Source organism: Mastomys coucha, unplaced genomic scaffold, assembly GCF_008632895.1.
Source record: "Mastomys coucha isolate ucsf_1 unplaced genomic scaffold, UCSF_Mcou_1 pScaffold21, whole genome shotgun sequence".
Taxonomy (NCBI): Eukaryota; Metazoa; Chordata; class Mammalia; order Rodentia; family Muridae; genus Mastomys; species Mastomys coucha.
In genome coordinates this window covers 117117704-117128558 of record NW_022196904.1, presented here as the reverse complement: position 1 = coordinate 117128558, position 10855 = coordinate 117117704, and the positions used below count along the sequence as shown (strand labels likewise).

The 10855-nt window shown below is 44.3% G+C and overlaps 1 pseudogene; it reads left to right on the top strand.

The window, feature by feature from the left end:
• The first annotated feature begins 1036 nt into the window (after positions 1 to 1036).
• The window catches only part of LOC116101363, a 14383-nt pseudogene continuing 4564 nt past the window's right edge, over positions 1037 to 10855 (top strand).

The window sequence follows — 10855 nt, the reverse complement described above, 5'->3', positions numbered from 1 at the left end:
AGTCTCTGAGATTACCAAAACATGGGCATGAGAGTATCCTTTGCATTGACCTCAGAGCTCCAAAATAGTTACACTGGACAGATGATGCCCCACAGTTCCCGGATAGGTGGTGCTTTTCATCGGTCTATGCCCAGACTTTTCTCTCTTGGTTAATTTTTATTGGATGTTGTCTTAGTCATGTTCCTATTGCTGTGAAGAGACACCATGACCAAGGCAACTCTTATAAAAGAAAGCGTCTTATTGGATGCTTGCTTATAGTTTCAGAGGGTCAGTCCATTATCATCATGGGGTGGGGCATGGTGACAGGCAGGCATGGTGCAGGACAAGTATCTGAGAACTACATTCTGATCTAAAGGTAGCAGGCAGCGGCAGAGAGAGAGAGACAGAGAGAGAGAGACAGAGACAGAGAGAGACAGAGAGAGAGGGAGAGAGAGAAAGAGAGGAGGAGAGAAAGAGAGAGACAGAGGGGGGAGAGAAAGAGAGAGACAGAGAGAGAGGGGGAGAGAAAGAGAGAGAGAAAGAGAGAGAGAGGGGGAGAGAAGCTAAAACACCAGCAAAACCAGAGTAGCAAAAGAACCTGATTTCCACAACTGTTTTATTATCAGACGCCAATGTTCAGTTTTGACAACAAAAAAGTACAAACCACACAAATAAAAAGGAAAATATGCTCATCTCAAGGGAACAAAAATAACAGCAGAAACCATGCAAGACGAAGACCAAGAGGATCTTCCCGGCAGAGTTAAAGTATGTGTTACATTCCCTTCTGGACAGGACACAGCTGTTGCTCACAGGAACCCCCAACAGCGATGGCCACTTGCATGAGACTTGTATAAGACTGGGTCGGTCTGTCAACATGCCATCACTGATGGGAGAAGGATCCCTGGGGAGCTAGAGCAGCCATCCTCAACCTGTGTGTCACCCCTGTTAGGTATCAATGACTCTCTCACAGAGGTCCCCTAAGACCATCAGATAGTTACATTATGATCCATAAAAGTAGCAACAAAAACAATTTTATGAGGCAGGCCCCATAGGCCTAATGAAGCCGGGGCTGACCAACTCAGCTACCATCCAGGTCAGGATCCAGCGCATTGAGTTGGTCTGCCCCAACATCCACACCATCTATGAGCTGCTAGATCATGTGACAAACCTGGTCCTCTGGAACCAGAGCACGGATCACCATGATTTTGGGCAATGTTAGAGTTCAGGAATCGCCACTCAAATCAAACACTGATCTCAGTTAAACAAAAACATTTTATTGAACATACACCTTAATACAGGACGTCCAGGACCACAAAATAAAAAGACTCAGGAACCTAGTTGCAATACTAGTCTGCTCTTGGAGTAGACTTTTTATGAGAAAAACCAGGTTCAAAACTTAACAGGTTTAAAGGGCAGGGAGGGGATCAGATGGCTTACTAGACAAAGTATTATCAGCTAACCTTTAAGCTGATTTCAGAATTTTGAGATAACAGAGCAGGGGTATTATAATCATAACTTTTGTCTTATTAGTAACGTTCTTCAGTGTCAGCCACAAAAACCACAGTGAGCTCACATGTAGGTGCAGGAAGGGCTACCCAGTGGTCAGCTCTGACTCAAGATATTTTAGACATAGCAGTTCATATTGACCTTTGATCTGATGGGTCCTATGTGAGGTTTTGTGGACTTTCTGAAGATTAGCAAACCTCATACAGAGCACTCAGAACATACAGGAAAAACAAAAAAGGGACTGTGGTCAGCAGGTCCTTGAGCCAAGTCACTACTCTGTGTCAGTGGCTGGCAGGCATGTTGCAGCAACAATACGAAATATCTGACAAGCATGGAACAAAATGGCAACAGTCATTCCAGGGGTGGGGGAGGAAGCCAGACCATAACAGTCAACAGCAGGACACCTAAGAGGAGTCTCAGTGACGGTCCAGTATTGATGGTGTGTCAGAAACCAGAAACCTCGAACCAGATCAATAACTTACTGCAATGAACATTTGCATGTAAAGCTGTTTGGGAGGAAAAAAATGAAAAAATACTGTGTGACACACTGCAGCTTCCAATGTCACTACGATCGATGAGTGGATGAGTGTTGAGAGGTGGGAAAAATGGAGGAACAGAACAGTGCATGTGAGGTGGAGAGAGGCAGAACTAGAGAGGCCACAGCTGTGACAGGTGTGAGAGAAGGCTGTGGTCAATAGAAGGACATGTTGTTGCCCAGCAGGGTCAGCAGGGTGGTGTGCAGCAGCCTGGAGCTTGTACAGACTGCCTCCCTAACAGACTGCCCAGTCACATGATCGCTCTGGCTCTGCACAGCAACAGGATGTCTAAGATGAAGAATGATTCATTTCCTGCAGTGGACCTCCTCATCCGTACAGTATGATCTGTACTTCCCCTGGTGGCTATGCTGGTGTCCGTGGTCCATACTGTTGCCCCGGGCTATGATGAAGCTCCAGGGCTATGGTGATGCCCATGGTCCTTGATGTTGCCATGTTTGGTCAACTGTCCTGCCCTGAGGGCCCCTCCCCCAGAGGCCCTTCCCTATATGATCCGGCCATTTTGATTACCTGCCCCTTTTGTATCCTTGCAGTCTTGGCTGCTACACCTGATCCCCTTCTCTCTCCAATCCCTTCCCCTCCTCCACACACATGGTCCAGCTCAGTCTGGTGACGTTCTCTGGACTCTCCCAGATGTCCGTCCTCTGGCTGTGCTCTCCCTCATGTATACAGCAAACCTCCTCCCCCGCCAAACCTAGGAGCAGTCAAGTGCTTTCCCTTTTATTTCTTTGTTTCCATTCAGTTAAGAACACACCAGATCCAGAGCAGATTGGAAGACAGTGAAGCAAGGAAGCTCTCTTGCTATAGAACTTGCCAGAGCTTTTTTCAAAAAAAGAAAAAAAGAAAAGAAGAAAGAGAGAAAGAAAGAAAGAAAAGGAGAGAAAAGAAGATAAGAAAGGAAAGAAAAATAGCTGAAAACATGGCTCACAGGTTGAGAGCACAGACTGATGTTGCAGAGGCCCCAAAAGGTATGTGCACTCACATGCACACACCCACATGAAGACACACATATAACACAACTTAAAATAAGAAAACTAGGAAGAACATGGTGGCACATGCCTTTAATCCCATCACTGAGGAGGCAGAGGCAGATCGATCTCTGTGAGTTTGAGGCCAGCCTGGTCTACAGAGTGAGTTCCAGAACAGCCAGGGCTATGTAGAGAGGCCCTGTCTCAAAAACCTAAAATAATAACAATAATAACAACAAACAAATAAATAAATAATCTAAAAGAAGGAGTAACAGCTAGGTGTGGTAGCACACACACCAATTATCCCAGCATTCTGGAGAGGAGGACAGAGGATCGGAAGTTCAAGGTCATCCTCGACTACATCACTGATAAAAAGGCCAGCCTGGGACACAGAAGACCTGTTGAAAAAATGAAAGAAAACCAGTAAGAGGGCTTAGTGGGTAAAAGCCTGATATTCCCAGTGCAATCCACATGGCTGAAAGCAATAACCAATTCCCAGAGTTGTCCTTCTCTCTCTCTCTCTCTCTCTCTCTCTCTCTCTATCTATCTATCTATATATATATATATATATATATACATATATGTGTGTGTGTGTGTGTGTGTGTATATATATATACACACACATACATCTCAGCACAGGTGGGCACACACACATACACACATATATACATATATAAACATACACATGTATATACACATACACACAGAGAGACAAATAAAATACAAATAAATGTATCAAAATTTTGTGAAGAAAAGGAGGGACCTGACAATCAAGAACAATGCATTTCTCCCAAAGAGAAGCAAGAAACCCATCTCTGGCCCTACCTCCCTCATCAACCACTGCCCTACCTCCCTCATCAACCACTGCCCTACCTCCCTCATCAACCACTGCCCTACCTCCCTCATCAACCACTGCCCTGGTTTCACTTCCATTTTGCAAAACTTCTCCAAAGCAGTTATCTGTATCCACTGTGTGTTTTTCTCCCTAAAACTCCTTCCAAGCACTCAAACCCCATCCTAGCCCCTTCCTTACCGAAACAGTTTCAGAGGTCAACAAGCCAACTTGGCTTACTGCAGCCTTCAGTTCCCCATCCTTATCATTAGTGATTCAACCCTTTTGACACTTCCTCACTACTTCCTGTAACTAATTTCTTTAGTTGACATCTGCAACCCTACAGCTCTGTCTCTGCTGCCTTGGTTCCTCCTTCTTGGTTTCTTTGCCCAATTCTTTCCTCCCCAGTAGAGGAGCTCAGAGCTCAGTCCTTTTACCTCTTTTGTAGTAGTAGTAGTAGTTGTTGTTGTTGTAGTAAAGGTAGTTATAGTAGAAAAGGTAATTATCTTTTAGTAGATAATTAGTAGAAAAGCTAATTATCAAAGGTGGCGCACGCCTTTGATCCCAGCACTTGGGAGGCAGAGGCAGGCAGATTTCTGAGTTCGAGGCCAGCCTGGTCTACAGAGTGAGTTCCAGGACAGCCAGGGCTATACAGAGAAACCCTGTCTCGAAAAACCAAAAAAAAAAAAAAGAAAAGGTAATTATAGTAGTAGAAGTTATAGTAATAGTAATAAAGGTAGTAGTAGTAGTACTAGTAGTAGTAGTAGTAATATAGTTGTAATTGTGGTTGTTGTTGATTTGAGACAGGGTCTCACTATGTAGCCCCAGCTGTCCTGGAACTCACTATCTAAAACCAGGCTGGCTTCAAACTCCCAGAGATGTACATACTTCTGCCCCGTAAGTACTGGCAGTTCTTATGTATGTGTGCATGTGTGTTCATAGATGTATTTGTATGTGTATGTTTATATGTACATCTTTACTGGTCAAATAATCCAGCCCCTTGTTGGCGTGGCTTGTGTCATCACCAATCACTACCATCTGACCTTACCAATCACTTTCTGTGGATCAGCATATAAGACAAGGCGCATGTATTTGCACCACTGAGGGGCTGAATGATTTGACCAGTGTGAGAACCGATTAAACAGGGACATCCCAGAAAAACACCAGGAGGCCAGGAATTGCCGTGGAGCTTAATAAGATCAGCTCAGGAACTTTGGGAAGGTGGTGGAACTCTTGCCCTCCGGAAGGGAGAGGCTAATTAACATTTCTCAGACCACAGGGTGAGAACCAACCTGCGGGTGGGGAAACATTCCCCAGGGCTGACCTTTGCCCACCTTCAGACAATGGAAGTCCTTCCCACCTCATTCCCTGAAGACCAATCAGTTTAGAAAGTTACACTGTTTCACCAATCATATTGTGTCTAATGACTGCTATAAAAGCTCACTGAACAAGCTGAGCAGGTCGCCTCCTCTCCTTAGGGTCTGGGATGGCCCCAGTGCACTGGAACAATAAAAATCCTCTTGCGTTTTGCCTTGATCAGGCTCCACGTGGTTCTCTTAGGGGGTCTCTGGTAAGCTAAGGCTTGACAGAGTCTTACACCAGTAAAGATGCACTGGATCATTCTTAGGTTCCAATGGTTTGTTATTTATACAAACAGCCAAAGCTCCTCATGGCAAATCATATAGGATGACAAACAGAAAGCTATACACCTATGTTGTGATCATAAAAAGAGAAAGAGCTATAAGAATATGTTCTGGAGAGGTGTGGGGGAAGGGAATGCCTCGGCAGGCCCATGCTGTGGCATCCCTTCCCCCTGAGGGACCAGACACACATCGGTATAGTATAGAATAGAGTTTATTTAGGGCATGGGGAGGGGAGTTAAGAGGGTAGCAGAGGCATAGAAAGGCAGAGAGAAGGAGAGAGGAGAGAAGTAGGAGCTGACCATGACCAGAGGGCAGGGAAGGGAATGGGGAGAGAGGGGGAACAAAGGGTCAAGAGGCAAGAGAGAGAAGCAGGAGTAAGAGAGAGAGGAGGGGGCAAGTAGCCCCTTATATAGGGCCAGGCCTACCTGGCCGTTGCCAGGTAACCATGGGGAGGAGCACACCTGGCTACTGCCAGGTATCTGTAGGGGTGGAGTTTATACAGAATGCTAACATTCCCCCATTTTGGTTTAGTTAAAAAAGAAAAAATTAGAAAGAGGTGATGGAGAAGCAGGAATAGGGTCATCGTGATATCTGGCTGCTTCATGCTGACATTGGGGTGACGTCTCTAGGGAACCTAGAGGAATGGGTATGGGGGGTGTTTGTCCAGTCTTGGGAGAGTTGGCTGTTTCTTCGCTGGCCTGTGGAGCCATCTGAGGATAGGTCAGAAGGTGCAGGTCCAGTTTTATACAGAATGCTAACAACCTATAATCCCAATACTTGGAAGGCTGAGACAGGAAATCAAGAGTTTGAGACAAACTGGGCTCCGTTTCCCGCTCCTCTGTGATCCGAGCAGCCTCTGCTTCACTCTCTGCTACTCATTACCTTGACTTCCCTGTAATAATACATTGAGATGCTCTGAAACCAGGAGCCAGATATTTTGGACCCTGAAGCCACAAATCAGATATTTTGATCACAGTAATACAGCAGTAAATAACACAGAATATGAGCCAAACGGGGAGGAGATGTTAAACCCTAGTTCTATAAGTATGTGATTTTTTTTTTATATGTGTGGGTATTTTGCCAGCATATATGGCTATACACCACATCTGGGCCTGGTGCTGGAGGACAGAAGAATGTGTTGGATCCTCAGAAAGAGCCATGATATGGGTGCTGGGAACTGAACCCCACTCCTCTGGAAGAGTAGCCAGTGCTCTTAACCACTGAGACATGTCTTCGGCCCTATAGGTATAAGCCTTGATAAAGTCACTCTCTGGACCTCCTAGTTCTTATGTCAGAAACAGGAAGATTCTACTATTAATATATTGTGGTAGTTGTGATAATTCAGGGAGATAACATGTTAGGGAGCATGCCATAAATGCTCAGTCCATGTTAACTATAATTATTTCACTGTGTCCTGAGTCTAGCCATGATAAATTTAAAACATAACTTTTTACACCAATATTCTGATCCTGTATGACCCCTGGGAGGTTAGACCAGTTCTAAGAAACCACAGTAATGATATTTGTCTCATGGTGGTATTGACTATGCGATAGTATTATGGCAGTATCTCCACAAATAAGAAAACACACAAGTACCACAGGTCCTTTCTGTGATGAGTCTAACTGTTCTCCAAAGCCAGACCTCCCCTGCCTCCTCCTCCTTCAGGGTCTAGCCTGAGTCTCCCTAGCTTCCCATCCATGCCTACTCCCCAGATCTGAACCACTACATCATCCAGTGCACCAGACTAGTCTGGCCACCCATGCCTGCATCACAACCAATCTCAGGATTCTTCCAGGACCCGCCACCACTCAGTGCCCCAAACACACTACATCCAACTGTCCCACTCAGCCAAATGTATCCCTACCCTCCAGGCTTGGACCACAGTGTATTTCCTGTACACCAGCTCAGTCCCCTCTGTCCACCTAACTTCATTCCATCCAAGCTATTTCCAACCCCTAGGCCCAACCCACCCACACATCTTCTGTGCCTCAACCTGGTCTGCCCAGACCAGACTCAGAATTTTAAAAGGAAGCCTACATGCCCAGATCTCATTGCAAAAACTACCAACAATATGAAATATCAAGCCAGTATCTTCTCTCCAGATCTGTAAAAATGCTTGCCATTGAGTTTCCTAGATGAACCCCAGAACACAGAATTTAAGAGAATAAACATAGACTTCATCAAAGAATTCAAGGAGTTTAAAGGAAGCACAAAGAAAGAGCTCAATGAAAGCAAGAGTAGAGAACTCAAGGAAAATGAGCCTGAATGGTACCCAGGATGTGTAATCAGAAGGACGACAGAAATCACACAGCCCAGGACCTGAGAGTGAAATTCAATAAGGAGGTACTGAATGAAGTTCAGCTGAAATGAAAATGGAGTTGAAATATCCAATGGCCCAACTAGAAAACCCAAAGGGGAGCCTTACAAGTTGAATGAGCCAAGCAGAAGACAGAGCATGAAGACTCAAAGCTGGCCAGGCAATGGTGGTGCACACCTTTAATCCCAGCACTTGGGAGGCAGAAGCAGTTGGATTTCTGAGTTTGAGGCCAGCCTGGTCTACAAAGTAAGTTCCAGGACAGCCAGAGCTATACAGAGAAACCCTGTCTCAAAAAACAGAAACAAAAAAAAAGTTGGGCTGGTGAGATGGCTCAGTAGGTAAGAACATTGACTGCTCTTCCAAAGATCATGAGTTCAAATCCCAGCAACCAAATGGTGGCTCACAACCACCTGTAATGAGATCTGACATCCTCTTCTGGAGTGTCTGAAGACAGCTACAGTGTACTTACATATAATAATAAATAAATCTTCAAAAAAAAAAAAAAAAGACTCAAAGCTGTGGATCCAGAGCCAATAAGTAAAATGTGAAAAAAAATTAAACACAAGAAAGGAACACGCAGGAAATGAGGGACACCATGAAAACCAAGCCTTCCAACTACAGGCACCTATGAGAGAGAAGAATCCCGAGTAACCTGTATAGACCAGACAAAATCACAGTTTAAAAAAAACAAAAAACAAAAAACAAACAAACAAAAAAAACCAGCCCTTCCCCAAACTAAGGAAGGATACATCTATATAAGAAACACACAGGTACTTGCTCAGCCGTGTTCATCACTGCTCTGTCCACAGTGGCTAGGAAACGGAAACAACCTAAATGTCCTTTAAGCAATGAAAAGATCATTAAAATGGAGTACATAATATATTAAGTGCCAAAGCCAGGATAAGCATCTGAGGTGTCTATTGAACATATTGAAGCAGACCTGGCCAACAACAGATTCTCCCAGCATCCCTCTGTCCCTACCTGTTACAGGGTATAGCTGGCATACCCTGCCATTCACCTTGAACTTTCTAGCCCAGAGTCTGGGCTGCCCCTTCCCCAGAGTCTCTTGCTTATATAATCCATACATTTTTGGTTACGCATCCCAAAAGGAGCCTTTTGTACTTTGGCCTCTTTGCTGCTGTACTCGGATCCCCTCTCTCCCTTCGTTTCTCCCTCTCCCCACATGGTTCACGATCACCACGTTCACTCTGGACTCTCCTAGATGTGTCTGCCTCAGGCTATGCTCTCCTTCACATCTACAATAAACTTTCTTCTCAACCCTACCTAGAAGCAGTCATATCCTTCCCTTTCCTTTTTACTTCTTTTTTCATTTAATATACACTATGGAAAGCTATTCAGCTATAAAGAAAATAAAATCATGAACTTTGAAGATACATGGATGGCACTAGAAAAGATCCTATTGAATGAGGTAACCCAGACCCCGAGATATAAATGCCACATGTTCTCTCTCGCCAGAGGCTCCTGGCTCCAAATCCACAGATGCACATACTTATCCCAGAATAACTATAAGAAAATAAAAAGGGACCATTTCAAGAACAGGGCATAAGGGGTCAAGACAGAAGAGAATAGCAAGGTACAAGGGATCTAATCAGGAAAACTAGGAATGGGAGGCTCTTTGCTTCATTTTTATTTTAAAGATTTATTTTACATATATGAGTACACTGTTGATGTCTTCACACACACCAAAAAGAGGGCATCGGATTCCATTACAGATGGTTGTGAGCCATGTGGTTGCTGGGAATTGAACTCAGTACCTAACAGAAGACAAGAAAAGCATGTTAGGAAACAGGAGTGAAAATAGCAAAAATAAAATAAATGTCCAAGGGAGTGGAGAGATGGCTCAGCAGTTAAGAGCACAGACTGTTCTTCCAGAGGTCCTGAGTTCAATTCCCAGCAACCACATGGTGGCTCACAACTATCTGTAATGGGGATCTGATGCCCTCTCCTCATGTGTCTGAAGATAGCTACAGTGTACTCATGTACATAAAATAAATATTTTTTTAAAAATCAAAATACATAAAAAAAATTTTAATGTACAATAAAGAAGAGGTATGTGAGCAAAATTAGATAACATAGGAGTAAAAAAGAGCCCTAAACTTTTAAAAAATAAGATCAAATTGGGAGTGGTGTCACATGCCTAGAACCCCAGCACTTGGCAGTAGCAGGATCAAGAATCAACACTACCCTCAAGTTATGTAAAGAGTTTGAGACCAGTGGGAACTACACAACACCTCTCAAAGTAAAATAAAATTAAAACAGCAAGAATATAGAAAAAAGGAAAACACAAGGGTTGTGGGAAATAAAAACAATAAAACATCTTGGAGCAGCTGCTTCTGGGTTTGGAATGTGGAGCCCAGAAGTCAGGAAAGGCAGTTAAGTTGGAGATTTTCCCACTTTATGTGGTGCTGAGCCCAGAGTGTTCAAAGGTCAGCCCCTTAGCACAGTTAAAATCCCTCTTCTTTGTGTACCAGGAAACTGCAGATTCTCATTACACTCCAGAGACTCCCCAGCTTGCATACCTTGGGGCTGCTGGTGTCTAAGCACAAATATGCTTTCCAAGTGACTGAGATCTAGTACTGGGAGACCCATCTTAGTACCTTCTACATCCACACCTCTGCAGGAAGGAGGCACTGCATGGAGTTTCCTATGTATCTGCACAGCTGAGGTAGTCTTGAGTCACCTCTTACCCTCTTGTGCCTCTGTTCCCTTTCCTACAAAACTGCACACACACACACACACACACTCACACAAAGGGCAGGTGACACCCATCACCTCTAAGAGCTGGCAGTCTTCAGTCACCTTACTCTTAGCTAAAGAGGGTGGGGCTACCAGCAGTCAAGCCTCTTGTTGGGATTTATCCAGCCTTCTCCTAATCCACAAATTCTTACACACCCACTGACCTCCCAGGAGCTATGGCTAGTAAAACCCTACCATAACTGACTTGTGATTATTTCTTGTTTTCAGACCCCCAAAGTATCTTAGTCCCAAGCAATATGCCTCTTCCAAGACAGAACCAGGGTATAGACAGACCTTTA